General features: G+C 42.1%; 1 long non-coding RNA gene across 1 annotated transcript in view; it reads right to left on the bottom strand.

The window, feature by feature from the left end:
• Positions 1 to 4,365: 4,365 nt before the first annotated feature.
• Positions 4,366 to 14,519, bottom strand: part of LOC109547426 (uncharacterized) — an 87,650-nt gene continuing 77,496 nt past the window's right edge. Inside the window, exon 8 of the long non-coding RNA XR_012333581.1 lies at positions 4,366 to 7,933. This is a non-coding gene — a long non-coding RNA (uncharacterized lncRNA). The remainder of the gene's footprint in view (positions 7,934 to 14,519) is intronic.

Below are 14,519 nucleotides of genomic sequence, written 5' to 3'. Positions count from 1 at the left end.
AAATATAAGATACGACACCATAAAAGTCCTAGAAAACAATGTAGGCAAGACATTTTCAGACATAAATCGTAGAAATATTTTCTTAGATCAGTCTCCCAAGACAAAAGAAATAAAAGCAAAAATTAACAAGTGTGCCCTAATCAAGAGCTTTTACACAGCAAAGGAAACCGTAAACAAAATGAAGACAACCTAGGAGAAAATATTTGCAAATGATGCAACCAACAAGGGGTTAATATCCAAAATATACAAACAGCCCATACAACTCAATGTCGAAAAAAGAAACAACCCAATCATAAAAAGGGCAGAAGACCTAAATAGACATTTCTCCAAAGAAAGCATACAGATGGCTAACAGGTACATGAAAAGATGCTCAATATTGCTAATTATTAGAGAAATGTAAATCAAAACCACAATGAAGTATCACCTCAGACTGGTCAAAATGGCTATCATCAAGAAGTCTACAAGTAATAAATGCTAGAGAGGGTGTGGAGAAAAGGGAACCCTCCCACACTGTTGGTGGGAATGTAAATTGGTGGAGCCACTATGGAAAACAGTATGGAGATTCCTTAAAAAACTAAAAATAGAGCTACCGTAGGAGCCAGTAATCCCACTCCTGGGTATATATCCAGAAAAGATGAAAACTCTAATTGGAAAAGATACATACATCCCATTGTTCATAGCAGCACTATTTACAATTACCAAGATATGGAAACAACACAACACAAGTGCTCATCAACAGATGGTCAGCTTAAAAAGATGTGGTATACAATAGAATATTATTCAGCCATAAAAAAGAATGAAATAGTGCCATTTGCAGCAAAATCAATGGACCTAGAGAATATTATACTTAGGTGAGGTAAATCAGACAAATATTATATGATATCACTTATATCTGGAATCTAAAAAGTAATACAAATGAACTATATACAAAACAGAAATAGAGTCACAGACATAGGAAACAAACTTACGGTTACCAAAGGGGAAATGGAGGGAGGAGAGATAAATTAGGAGTTTGGGATTAATAGATAGAAAGTACTATACATAAAATACATAAGCAACAAGGATTTACTGTATAGCACGGGGAACTGTATTCCATATCTTTCACCTATAATGGAAAATAATCTGAAAAAAAAAAAAATATATATATATATATATATATATATATATATATATATATATAACTGGATCACTTTGCTGTACACCAGGAACTAACACAACATGGTAAATCAACTATACTTTAATGAAAAAAAAAAGTTTTCACCACAAGAACAATAATTCTATAACTATGTATTGTGATGGATGTTAATTAGACTTGTGGAAATAATTTCTCAATACATACAAATATCAGATCTTTATGTTGTATACCTGAAACTAATATAATATTGTATGTCAATTATACCTCAATAAAAATTTAAAATATATACATAAAAGAGAGGATAAGACAAATGAAAAACAAAATTTTAATATATATCATACCAGAGGTCCAGAAAGAGAGAATAGAGAATGAGAGAGAGGCAATACCTGAAGAGAAAAAGTATTTTTTTTAGTATTCATGAAAGATCCCAATCTTCAGATTCAGGAAGCTCAATGCATCTCAAGTAATGTAAATAAAAAGAAAGCTACCAGACATTTCATAGTGAAACTGTAAAAGAACAAAGACCCAAAAGGTCTTATAGGCAGTAAGAGTGAAAAGACAGATTACCTAAAAAGGAATGAAAATTAGACAAATAGCTTATATTCCAAAGTAACAAAAGAAGCCAGAAAAATGATGGAATTATATTTTCAAAGTACGAAGAGAAAAGGAAATTTGAGATATGAAGTATATCTTTAGTACCCATTAGGTATTATGGATACTGATATGATATGGAGAGCATGTGGTACCCATGATTAAGGCTTCATGCCCAATAGAGAGACTACTAGATTATGCTATAAACACATAAAAGTAAGATTTATACCTTCACCATAGTGGTAAAATCAGCATTAATGGTCATCCAGAGAATTTGTTTCAAGCATATTGAGCAACTTGGAGAAACGAGTCACAGACAAAGCTTTGCTTTCCAGGGATCAAAGCTATCAAGAACTTCAGGAGATGAACCAAAGAAAGCTGTACTGGGTCAGCATAGGGTAACTAGAAGCCCAGGCAGCAGCGGGCTATTCACAGGGCTGATAAGCTTGTCCTATGGCATCTCCCACTGCTGACCAACACACTCACAAATGGGGGCCAGAGATCAGAGTTAAGTTTCAACGAACTCAACTAGAAATTTACAATCAGGAAAACTAGATAGAAGTGTTTTTTAACTTGTGTGTGCATTTTCTGGTTTTATAGTTTAGTGCCCTTTCCACTTTGAATTACATGCTGGTTGGTGAGGGCATAGGTGGGCACCTCTAACAATTTTTTTAATGCTTAGGGCATTATTTCTGAGCTCGAGGTAAGAAATATTTGAGGGCTAGGGAGGGAACTACCTTTTTCGATTGGTGCCTTTCTCCATGATGTATATAATGTCTATAGGATACTGCCTGTCACGTAGCAAATGCACTAGAAACGTTAGTTTCCCTTCCTGCTCTCGAGAGGTTAAGGCCCACGTCAAGAACCAGGGTGACGGTGGTACAAAGTATGTATTTCAAGACCAGAGGGGTGGAGGGTGGTCTTAGGGAAGGAAGACCAGAAACACTTGGGGCAGATTCTGTTAGGGACTGAGGGTCCTGCTAGGCCTGGGAGGAATGCCTCCCCAGTTTTCCTTTGGTCTAGAAACTAATTAGCTTTGCCTCTTGCTAACCCAGACAGAGATGAGAAAAGAAACCAATGCTGGTGCCCTCAAAGTTGCCACATTATCCAGTCATGTTACATGTTGACTTAGATTTCAGAAGTTAGGATAAGAAACTAGCTTTGTTCGTGTCATACTTAGATTTCAGAAGTTAGGATAAGAAACTAGCTTTGTTTGTGTCATACTTAGATTTCAGAAGTTAGGATAAGAAACTAGCTTTGTTCGTGTCATATTTACAATGTTTCTTAGTTTCCTCCCCCTTTCCAGGCATATCTTACTCAAAACAAGGACAGAAACAATTTTTCACATTTCGGTCAAATACCACAGTTCCGGTGGCCATGGAGCTGAGAATCCCATGAAGGAGCCGGGGACACGGCAGCACAGGCAGAGGCCTGAAGAAGAGACGCTGGAATGACCTGGAATACTGGCCTTTTTCCATTCGGGCAAATTTCCTCCTACCCAGAAAAAGCAACCACATTCTCCCAGAGGGCTGCCCTGAGAGTCAGAACCTGGCTGGGTTGGGAGTACCCTGGTCAGTGCCAAAGGGGCATTTAAAAAACTTTTTTATTTTATATTGGAGTATAGTTGATTAACAATGTTGTGTTAGTTTCAGGTGTACAGCAAATGATTCAGTTTATATATATGTATATATATATGTGTGTGTATATATATATATATATGAATCTATTCTTTTTCAAATTCTTTTCCCATTTACGTTATTACAGAGTATTGAGCAGAGTTCCCTGTGCCATACAGTAGGCCCTTGTTGGTTATCTATTTTAAATATAGCAGTGTGTACATGTCAATCGAAAGGGGCATTTCTTGGACGAAATGCTGCTTCTTGCTCTGAAATGGTGTCAGGTTACGGGAGCAATCTTTCCAAAAAATGGGAACTGTGGTTTGACAATGGTTGTGTGTGTTACTTCCAGGTGAGAGAGGTCTGAAAGACATAGTTTGGATTCATAGTTATTTGAATTTCTGGGATAATTCAATGGCTCGGAGGGACACTAGGCAAAACAACGGAAATTACAACAGTCCTGTTGATCCTGAGACACACAGCCTTGGTTTGATCCTCTCAGTGTGTAAAGCGGTTTGTATCTGTTTGGACAGCCAGATGGGACATCTCTAGGGTTCTGCGGCTCAGTGGCATAAACTCCATTTGAGGACCGAACAGAATACAGCTCCCTTCTTCCCTGCCTTAACAGCATTAGAGGAGCAGCTCATTGATAGATTTTTCTGCTATTTTCCAAGCAATTTTATAATGCTATATTTTATGTTGCGACTGGGGGCTGGGAAAGTGCAATGAACTATTCATTCCAAAGGAAAAGAAAGAATTGGTAGGAGAGAGAATGAAGAGAGAGAAAAGGTAGGTATAGTGGATGGGTCCCTCACGCCCCCTCTCCACTTCTAATGTCTGGGGAAATGCTTGTCCAGATGTCCTCTGTATGGTCACTGATGTGCGGAACCAAAAGCACAGGAGTGAGACACATGTGAGTGGTCCAGGCCCCAGAACTAGCCCTGTTTCTACAGCATCGTAAGTAAGATTCAGAGAGCATGACTATTTTCTTTTTTTTTTTTTTTTTTTTTTTTTTGGGTTATGTGGGCCTCTCACTGTCGTGGCCTCTCTCGTTGCGGAGCACAGGCTCCGGACATGCTGGCTCAGCGGCCATGGCTTATGGGCCTAGCCGCTCTGCAGCATGTGGGATCTTCCTGGACCAGGGCACGAACCCGTGTCCCCTGCATCGGCAGGTGGACTCTCAACCACTGCGCCACCAGGGAAGCCCGAGCATGACTATTTTCACATTTGTCTGCCAAGATTTCTGGGCTTCCTTTCAAACCCTTAAAAAAGGGTCCTTTTTCTATCCACTTTAACCAATTATACAGTATTATCCCAAACCCATAATTTAATCATTCCTCCAGGCACTGAGTAACTGGGGATAAATCAATAGCATTTGTTCTGAAGCATGAAGTTCCCAAGAAGATACCACATTCTTTCAGCTCACTTGCAAGCTACACAGACTCCTTATTCTTTTGTGTGTGGCCTTCCTCCAGGTAATGTTTGAGGGAAAATAGTGGCGATGTGTATCAGAAGCTGTCTCCTTGCCCTCACGGTCCCCTGCACATTTCTCTGTCTGACAGCTTGTCACATTGTATTGAAATGATCTGTTTATACATTTGTGTCTTCTTTAATCTCCTCTCAATTTCTCAAGAACAGGAACTGTACCTTTATGTTTTTGTGTAATAATAGGATGTTAAATTTAAAGTTTCAGCGGAGATTTGAGATACAATAGACGCTGCACACAAAAGTGAGACACCACGTCACTCTGTAGAGTTTAAAAAGGGAATCTTTGACAAGCAGTCCCATGATTCTTAGCCACCTCAATCAGATGAAGGGCTATAAAAAGGAATCAAAGTAGAGAGAGATTTGTGATGCTATTTCTTAGGAGAAAAAAATTTTTTTCTCTGCTATGAGGACATACTCCTCTCCCTCCTCGACACACAAATACAAAGCACAAAGTTGGGGTGTGGTGGGTACACCATGGAGTACAGCCAAAGTCATACTTGTGAAATTTCATGTGGTCTAGAACAGGTCAATGAGAGAGAGAGAGAGAGAGAGAGAGAGAAAGAGAATGGGAGAATATGCATTTGGAGGTCAGTACTCTTTTACAAGGCAAGGACTAGGGGAGTTTGTCCAACAGGCCAGATATCCTAGAGCTGTGATAAGTTCCCACCAATAGGAATACCTGGGAGAGGGGACCTGAGCATTGAGAGTCATGTGTGAAGTGGACCTTTGGGGAACCAGGTGCTGAGGAGACATCAGGCAGCTGATGGAGAGGACAAGTTTTCATCAGAGGCTTCAGAAGTTTCAGCATGTATTTCCCTACTGAATGCACTTTAAAAGGTCAGAGGGAGATAAAAATTAAACTGTGCTTTGATTATAACCTACTAGTCATGTTGGATCAATATATCAAGTCACATATATTTCCCTAAGTGTCAGACATAGTGCCTGACTCATCCTGGGCATTTGATAAATGCCGAACGGAGCTAACTGCTTTTAGCACATACTCTTCTATGAATCAAAATATGTCCACGAGGCAGCCCAAATGAATGGCAGCCCATATTTTTATTTCAGGGTTGTGTCTACTTAAATTACACTTCAGGGAAGATTTTAAGGAAACACTTAAAATTAGCTACTAAATATACATTTAGAAATAAGCTCTTAATTATTATACATAAATATTGTCAAGCTCCAGAGACACGCTCCTATCGTAACCTATACAAAGCCCAAACATCTCATGGTTTGGTTTTTGACAATGTTACGGTCAAAGAAATATCAATCCAATAGAAAAGTTTGACTGAAACCGATGGACATCTAGGAAAGCATCCGAAGGTATTACATGGATAATGCACAGAAAAACTAAAAAAAAAAAAAAAAAAAATCCTCTTTCCCAACTTCTGTTATTAGAACAGAAAATTCCCTTCTCAAAAATTTCCCCAAACTCCCTCTGAAATTCATTCCCTGTCTCTTCTCCCTCCTGGCCTCAAATCTATTCTCAGCATTATCCTCTTCCCTTTCTCTTATACCCTTTTCAGACTTCTCAGCATGTTTTTTTTTTAATTAATTAATTTATTTATTTTTGGCTGCATTGGGCCTTTGTTGCTGCGCACGGGCCTTCTCTAGTTGCAGCGAGTGGGGGCTACTCTTCGTTGCGGCACGCGGACTTTTCACTGCAGTGGCTTGTCTTGTTGTGGAGCACAGGCTCTAGGCGCGCGGGCTTCAGTAGTTGTGGCTCACGGGCCCTAGAGCGCAGGCTCAGTAGTTGTGGCACACGGGCTTAGCTGCTCCGCGGCATGTGGGATCTTCCCCAACCAGGGCTCAAACCCGTGTCCCCTGCATTGACAGGCAGATTCTTAACTACTGTGCCACCAGGGAAGTGCTCTCTACCTGGCTTACTCCATTGAATTCATACTTATGAGTGGGAGGGTGAGGAGACTTAGCAGAAAACACCAAGATTTTCCTGAGGAGTTGGGCAGAGAAAGAAGAGGCTGTGAACTTCATTTTCCTCTCCATAAAAGGGAGACTTGCCAAAGAACAGCTTTAGGAGTAAGAATACAGTAATAAACTATAATGGAAATGAATCTGAAATACGTATATGACTGAATCACTTTGCTGTATACTAGAAGCTAACACATTGTAAATCAACTATACTTCAATACACCAAAACAAACAAGAACAAAACCCCCAAACACCTGGCCTCTGTTTTACTACCTCTGGGGCTTTCTCCACCTCACAATAACTCATCTTTAGCTTGATAATGAAGTGAAACCTTATAAGAAATGTATTTCTTTGGTTTTGTTTGTGATTAAGATGTATAGTGTAATATTTTATCTCATTAGTCATTGATACCTGGGTGTAAATGAATGTCTTAGTTTCTTTACTGAGAGCAGGGTTGGATGGTAAATTAAGCGAGAGGAAGCTAAGACATAAGAAAGAAAATCTCAATAATGGGGAAAAGTGGGAACATTGGATACAAAATTTGCCATTTTCTTTTTCAAAATGTTGGCAGGGTTAGTTCTGGTCCTGGAGAAAGGCTTATGTAGGAATTATTATTTTGGGGATTCTAGCTGGCTGGTAGGGGTGTGAGTTTGAGCAAACTTTAGGGTGGCGATAGGAGGACAATTTGGCCACATGTATCAGCAGGTTTCAAGGTGCATAGTGAGCCTTGATCCAGTGATTCTACTTCTAGGAGTTCATTGGAAAGAACCAACAGGATGTATTTCCAAGGATGTTAACTATAGCATTGATTGAAATTAAGATAATAGTTGTGAGCAAATAACTGGAAGCACCTACATGTCCAAGAATCGGGAACTGAGTGAGTAAATTAAGGTTCATCATGAGAGGCAATACTACGCAGGTGTAAAGAATCACATCATAAGAGAATGTTTACTTATATGAGAAATGTTCACAAAATGGGTAAGTAGAAAGTAGTTTCTAAAATAATATGTACCGTATGCTACCGTTTATTATATCTAAATACAGAGAAAAAAGACTGGAAGGATACATTGAAGGTGGTTATCTCCAGGTTCAGGATGATACAGATTTAGACATTTTTTCTTTTGTGCTTTTCTGTATTTTCCAAATTCTCCCCACTAACCCCACATTACTTCTGTAAAACAAATAAGGAGAACATATTTTTAAAAAGAAAGCATTGCTCTAGTTTTTCTAGGTTGGACCTAACTCTCTTTGAGAAGGTGGGTGAACAGGCATCTTTCAGTTAGATGCTCCCACAAAGTTGTTAACTTACAACGATTTCGTAGGTCAATGGTTTGTACTTTCTGTAGAACTCCCATGGGAAGAGCCAGGACCCAGTGAGTGTGTGCTAGAAGTTACCCATAACCTGTTTTTCTTCCTTTAAGTTAGCAGACGTGTTCTTCATAACTCCATAGGCTGTTCACAAGGTGCCCGAGGTGATGACTGGAGAACAGCCTCAGTGTGGGGGACCCAGGTGAACAGCGCCAGGAGCCCCAGATAAACTGAGCACTTCCTTCACCATTCAACACCTTTTGGGGATGCTGATGAAAGCCACCATCCTGTGCCTTGCTTCTTTACAATTTTGCCTTAAGGGTAGAAAACTGGGAAGCTAGCAGGATCCTCTACACGTATTAAACAGATTCTCTTGTGGGTCCCACACTTTCTGCCTCAGAACATTAGCACTTACATTCAGATAACACACTTATTAGAGTAAATGGAATAAGTTGGGGTCATTATTAGTGAAAGTATAATTACTTATTTGCTGGATCTGCAAAAGTCAAGCATTTCATAGTACTTTGCCTATGAGAAATGTCAACCTAGAATATGAGAAAACAACCAGATTTATCTTTTTTTCAAAGTTTTGGTCATGTTCAAAAGCTTTCAAGGTTTTAGTCTTCTCCTACAGTTTAAGCACAGAAGTTTTGGGGGGATCTCTTTAAGGGGAAAAAAATTCTTCTAGCGTTCCAAAAGAACCAAGATCTTGATAGCTTTGTAATATCAAAACACTTCTTTCTCATACCAATAGTCCTCTCTGCTAACACTTCAGAGTTTTACTTCTAAAGGTTTTCAAAGAAAGGCAGTGGAAACTGGCATTTGGGGTTTTGTCACTGGGACTCCTGGGAAGCTGGGCTCCTGGGCTCTTGATAAAGTGCAGCTACCAAGACCTTGGCCGTAAGGGGAAGTTGCCTTGTAAGATTCACCTTGCACCAGCCTAGCCACCTGACTTCCCCAGCTGCTCCACACACCTAATCATAGTATCAAAAATAAAATAACTTTTTTCTAGACTAGAAAAGGGCATAGACTTTGGAGGCAGATAGATCTAGACTCTATTTTTTATTCCCTTTGCTTACATTGTACTAAACAGTTGTGATAATGGATAAGCAGTGAGATTGACAATCCCTGGGAGAAAAGTATCAGTAAGGGGCACCATGGGCCCAGCAGAGTCTGACCATTAAGCAGTGGATCCTGACCTCACCATCTCTTCCTGCCATTTGAAAATCATTCTCAAAAATGATTTGAGTGGTGACCTAAATGGGAAGGAAATCCAAAAAAGAGAGGATATATATATATATAGAGAGAGAGAGAGAGCGAGCTGATTCACTTCGCTGTACAGTATAAACTGACACAACATTGTAAAACAATTATACCCCAATTAAGAAAAAGGATTTGATTTCATCTGCTGGTTTTGCCATCTTCTAATCATTCTCCCAAACATCCCCATTCACTTTCTCATGTCACTCTATGCCTTGATTTGCTCAGCTGCAAAGTGGGAAGATAAAACCCACCTTATTCAGTTGTTGAGGAGATTAAATCCAGCTCATGCTCATCTCTGCAGCTACCACTCTGCTTTCCTCTTCCCATCCCCGCCCCCCCCCCCCCCCATAGGTCTTGCCCTTTGCCTGGATATTCTCCTCACTTCTCCTTGCTTGGCTAACTCCCACTCAGAAACCACCTCCTCCAGGAAATCTCTGGAATGACCCACCACAAATCACCACCACCACGACTGGGTTAGATGTTGATTCCAAAGCATTCTGCAACTGGCCTGTGGTGGCACTGAGCATACAGTATTGTAACTGTGTGTTTATCTATCCGTCTCCCCTTCTCGTCTGTACTCTAAATGATGGTGGGCCCTATACCTTGTACCTGACTGTAATCCTAGGATCTATGGTGCCAGGTACAAAGTAGATGATCAGTAAAAATTTGTTTAATTAATCAATAATGTACGCAGAGCTTGCAGAAGTGTACTGGCACACGGGAGGAACCCAACATTGGAGGCCATGATTATGAGGCTGTGGGACTGTGAGGTGATCCCATAAGAAGGCCAGCCCCAGAACTGACATAAATTGTTGGCCAAGAGATCCAAATGTCGGGCTACATCCCTAATACAGACAGACTCTCTGGAAGCTGAACCTGAAGGGAAATGAACAATTGGACATAAAGGACCATTGCTTTTTAATATTTCTGCCTATTTTAATGGGTGTATGGGTCTTGGCTCTTTTTAAAAGTTATATTTCTCCAATGGGCAAGGCAGCTTCTCAATGAAAGATGTAGACATGTCAGGTATTGCAAGAGAGCTATGTGTTGCCGTCAGTGTCACTATCATGACCTCCTCTTGTACCTTGTCACTTTTGATCCTCAAGGCGGTTCTGGGAGGTCCATTTATTGCCCTTACTTAACAAGAAAAATTAAGTGACTGGCATAGGATCACACGCAGAAAGGAGCCGCAGTCGAAGTCTTTGTTTTCACTCACATCATGAGAAATCAAACAACCTTGTTCTCTCCTTTCCTGGTAATTATACGTTTGCAGCAATGTCCCTGAGAGGCCACGGATTTCTTCTGTGAGCATGCTCACTCTGGGCAGTGCCTTCCACTGCAGGGCACAAAACTGTCAGGGTCCCATTTAATGTCATTTAAATCCCACCACACTACAAGTAACAACTTTAAATAAACTCTGTGCTCTCACAGGCAGGCATCACCCTACCTTTCGATTCTCATCTTCCACTTCCCGGGAATATCAGATAATTCCTACCCACACCTAACACCTGCTAGATGACCAGAGGGGCCAGGTGATGTCAAAATGCCTAGTGGCTCCACTGAGAGTCCGTCACGCTGATGTCCACCAGGTAGCATCTGAATGACGGACAACCCTGTTAAAGGCTCTCTGGTGGGAAGAATTCCAGACAGTGGGACAGTGGGGGGGTGGGGGTGGGTAGGGAGTAGAAGCACGGAGGATTTAGTCCTGGCCAAGCCTCTGTCTCACTGTCTGCTACTTCAACCTACCCTGTCCGACAATTCCAGTCTCTGTCTTAGACATCTGGCTCTGGTCCCTGGAGAACAACATATTCAAAGCTGGCCATGTGCCCACGTTCTTTATACAGCACGTGGGAGGTGCTCCCCGGGGCACCCCAGCCAGGGTGAGCCTCCTGCCTGCCCCCAGATTAGCTTAACTCACCTCCTAGTTGTAAGCAAATTAGATGAACACTTATGAACTGGGATAATAACATCCTGAAAAGATGAACTAATAATTATAATGAGAGAGCAGTCAAAATAATACCCATGTTTATTTAGTATCTGTCATTTGAGGAATATGGGGTGAGCCATTGCTGTCAGTTCATGAATCCTCCCTACATGTTTATGAGGGAGAAAAAAAGCAGAGGTCGGTCAGGAAGAATCACTGCAGCAGGGGAAGGGCTGAAAAATATGACGACTTTGGATATCAAAGCTGGGCAGGCAGTCCGGCAAGGAAAATATCCACCTGCCCCCTCCCTCCTGAGCCTTTGCTCAGCCTTCATGCTGCCCTGGGCTCCTACATTCATGTTCGTTTTTCTATCCATGACTTCTGTTCTTTTGTAATTACTCCAGGCCCGAGTTTTCCAAAGTGTGTCCTGATGTATATTAATAAGTATTATTTTTAAAAGGATTACACTGAGTCAATCACAATCAAATAGATTTCTTTAGGACCTTTCAAAAGCTCTTAATACGCTAATATGCACAGTGAATGTCCCAGCGGAGTATGTACTAGGTTGAACCATTTGAAATCCCTCTTTCGGAGGTCAAACACAATTGAACATTGGCAATTTCATGTAGTCCAACCTAATAGTATTCAGCACTTCCAATCTTGCTTGACCACAGAACTCTTCTGGGAAAAATGTTGCCGTATCAGTGTCCTCAGAACTCACTTTGGGAACCACTGTGTTAAGTAAATACTTAAATACAGAGACTGTTAGGTGCTTGACTGGGGCACGTTGCTTGGACCCCAAGAGCCTCACATGTAACAGGATAATAGATTGAGCAGAATGGGCAGCAGGCAGATGGGGGAATCCCGCCAGGCCTTGTGTTTCCAGGAAGGGTGGCCCAATATGGCATTTTCCAACCCAGTAAAAGTGCAGAAATGCACGTTACTGTATAGAGTTACAACTGCTGCTATATTAAGGTGTAAGGATTTTTTTAACTGTAAAACTGCTTTAATTTTTAAAAAATTAATTTATTTTTTTAAATTTTTGGCTGTGTTGGGTCTTTGTTGCTGTGCGTGGGCTTTCTCTAATTGCGGCGAGCAGGGTCTACTCTTTGTTGCGGTGCGCAGGCTTCTCATGTGGTGGCTTCTCTTGCTGTGGAGCACAGGCTCTAGGCACACAGGCTTCAGTAGTTGTGGCACGTGGGCTCAGTAGTTGTGGCGCACGGGCTTAGTTGCTCTGCGGCATGTGGGATCTTCCCGGACCAGGGCTCAAACCCGTGTCCCCTGCATCAGCAGGCTTCCCACCCGGACCTGTCTGGAAACTTAACCCCAGGCTTTAAGGCTTCTGCCAGGGCTCCTTTGGGGTCTGGAAGAAGCTCCCTCTCACACAGCCCTTGCTAGTACGCAACTGGCCCTCCCTCGCCTCGTAAGACTTATCCTGACCCTGAAGCTTACACCAGCCACTTTTTTTTTTTTAACATCTTTATTAGAGTATAATTGCTTTACAAGGGTTTGTTAGTTTCTGCTGTATAACAAAGTGAATCAGCTATATGTATACATATATCCCCATATCTCCTCCACCAGCCACTTTTAAAGGGCAGTTGTCCCCATACTGTTATATTCTGTTCCTGGACCCTGAGGCCTTTTAGCAAAGGGTACAGTCAATCATCGAATATGCGAAATGAGTGAAAGGCTACTTCCTCATACCAGAGGCAGGTTCCCTGGAGGTGGAGCCTGGTGGTTTTGAGCTGCATGGGGCAGCAGAGGAGGGCGGCTACCACCTGTCCAGGTGTAGAGTGGCAGAGGACAACCCCAGGAGATGGGACCAGTGTCATGGGGTAGGGGTGAGGGCGGGATTCAGGAGAGTGCAGCGTCTTGGAGACCATGGAAGAAAGTGTTTCAAGGAGGCAGTCGTGGGACATTTTGTGTTGAATGCTGTTGTGAAGACAAGTAAGATCAGATCAGAGAAGCTGACATTAGATTTGGCAACATGGAGGTCGCTAGAAACATTGACAGTAGTGATAGATACCTTGGTGCAGTGAGGACAAAACCCCACTGGAGTAACTTAAGGAGAGCATAATAATAGAATTTGCAGTTTACAGTAAGTGTCTGCTAAACGCTTTACATGCATTCATTCACATATTTCTCACAATCTTACGGTGCAGATTCTAATATCATGCCCATTTTACAGATGAGGAAGCCAGGCCCAGAGACGATAAATAACTTGCCCAAGGCCACATGGCTGGAAAGTGGCGGAGCCTGGGTTGCAACCCGCTGCCAGGTCCAGTCTGCCCCGAGCTTGAGCCACCCCTCAAACTCCCTCTACAACACCAGCAAGTCATAGTTCACTGACTCTGGGCAGCTTTCAACAAGTTTGCTAAGAAGAGAAAAAGAGAGGGGGCAGGAGAGGTTGTGGAGCTGAGAGAGGGCTTTTCTTTTAAACTAGAAAACACTGACATTCAGGTGGCATGCTGACAGGGATACTGGAGGAGGGGAGAGGAGACGGATCCCGGGCGCAGAGGGGTTGCCCTTCTCTCGGAGCTGGGCTCGTCCTCTGGTACCAGGATGGATGCAGAGAAGAAGGGTGCAGATGAGTGTGGAGGGGGCCGTGGAAGAGAAAAGTTGAGGGAGCCAGAATCTGCCGGGCTCCTATTTTCTCAGTGAAGGATACAGAGAGATAAGAGGCTTGCAGGAGGCCTGGAGAGAGGAGAGGTGTGAAATGGCCTTTTTGGGGTGAGGAGGGAGGAGAACGCAGTGAAAAGCCAAGACAGGGAGCAAAGAGAGACAATTCAATACCCTGACACTTTAAGGATGCTCTGTTTCTCAAATCTTTCGTGCTTTTTATTCTATGAAATTTTTCATTCAAAATCTGCAGGGAAAGAAAGAGGGGAAACTGTCTTCCCTTTCTCTCATTACTGCTGTGCTGGAGCGGTAGGAATACATTTGGAAGAGATGTGATAGTAGATCTGAAACATCCCAGGCAGAGGGTTTGGGATTGTGGAACGCTTCATGTTTTTTTCCTTGGTTTTCGTCAAGGCCCATCTGCCCCTCTTCAGAACACTTCTTAAGGAGAAACGTGGAATGATACATGATCGCGGGTGAAATTTATCTCTATCAGGAGTCAATCCTCGTGCTTTCCCTGAGGAATCATAGAGCCCAGAGAGAAGGCTAAAACAGCATCACCTGAAGGGCTTGTTAAACCACAGATTGCTTAAATTCCATATATATGTGTTAGCATGCGGTATTTGTCTTTCTCTTTCTGACT

This window comes from Tursiops truncatus, chromosome 1, assembly GCF_011762595.2.
Source record: "Tursiops truncatus isolate mTurTru1 chromosome 1, mTurTru1.mat.Y, whole genome shotgun sequence".
Classification (NCBI taxonomy): domain Eukaryota; kingdom Metazoa; phylum Chordata; class Mammalia; order Artiodactyla; family Delphinidae; genus Tursiops; species Tursiops truncatus.
Note: the sequence above shows the minus strand (reverse complement) of the source record. Positions and strands in the feature narration are given on the sequence as shown.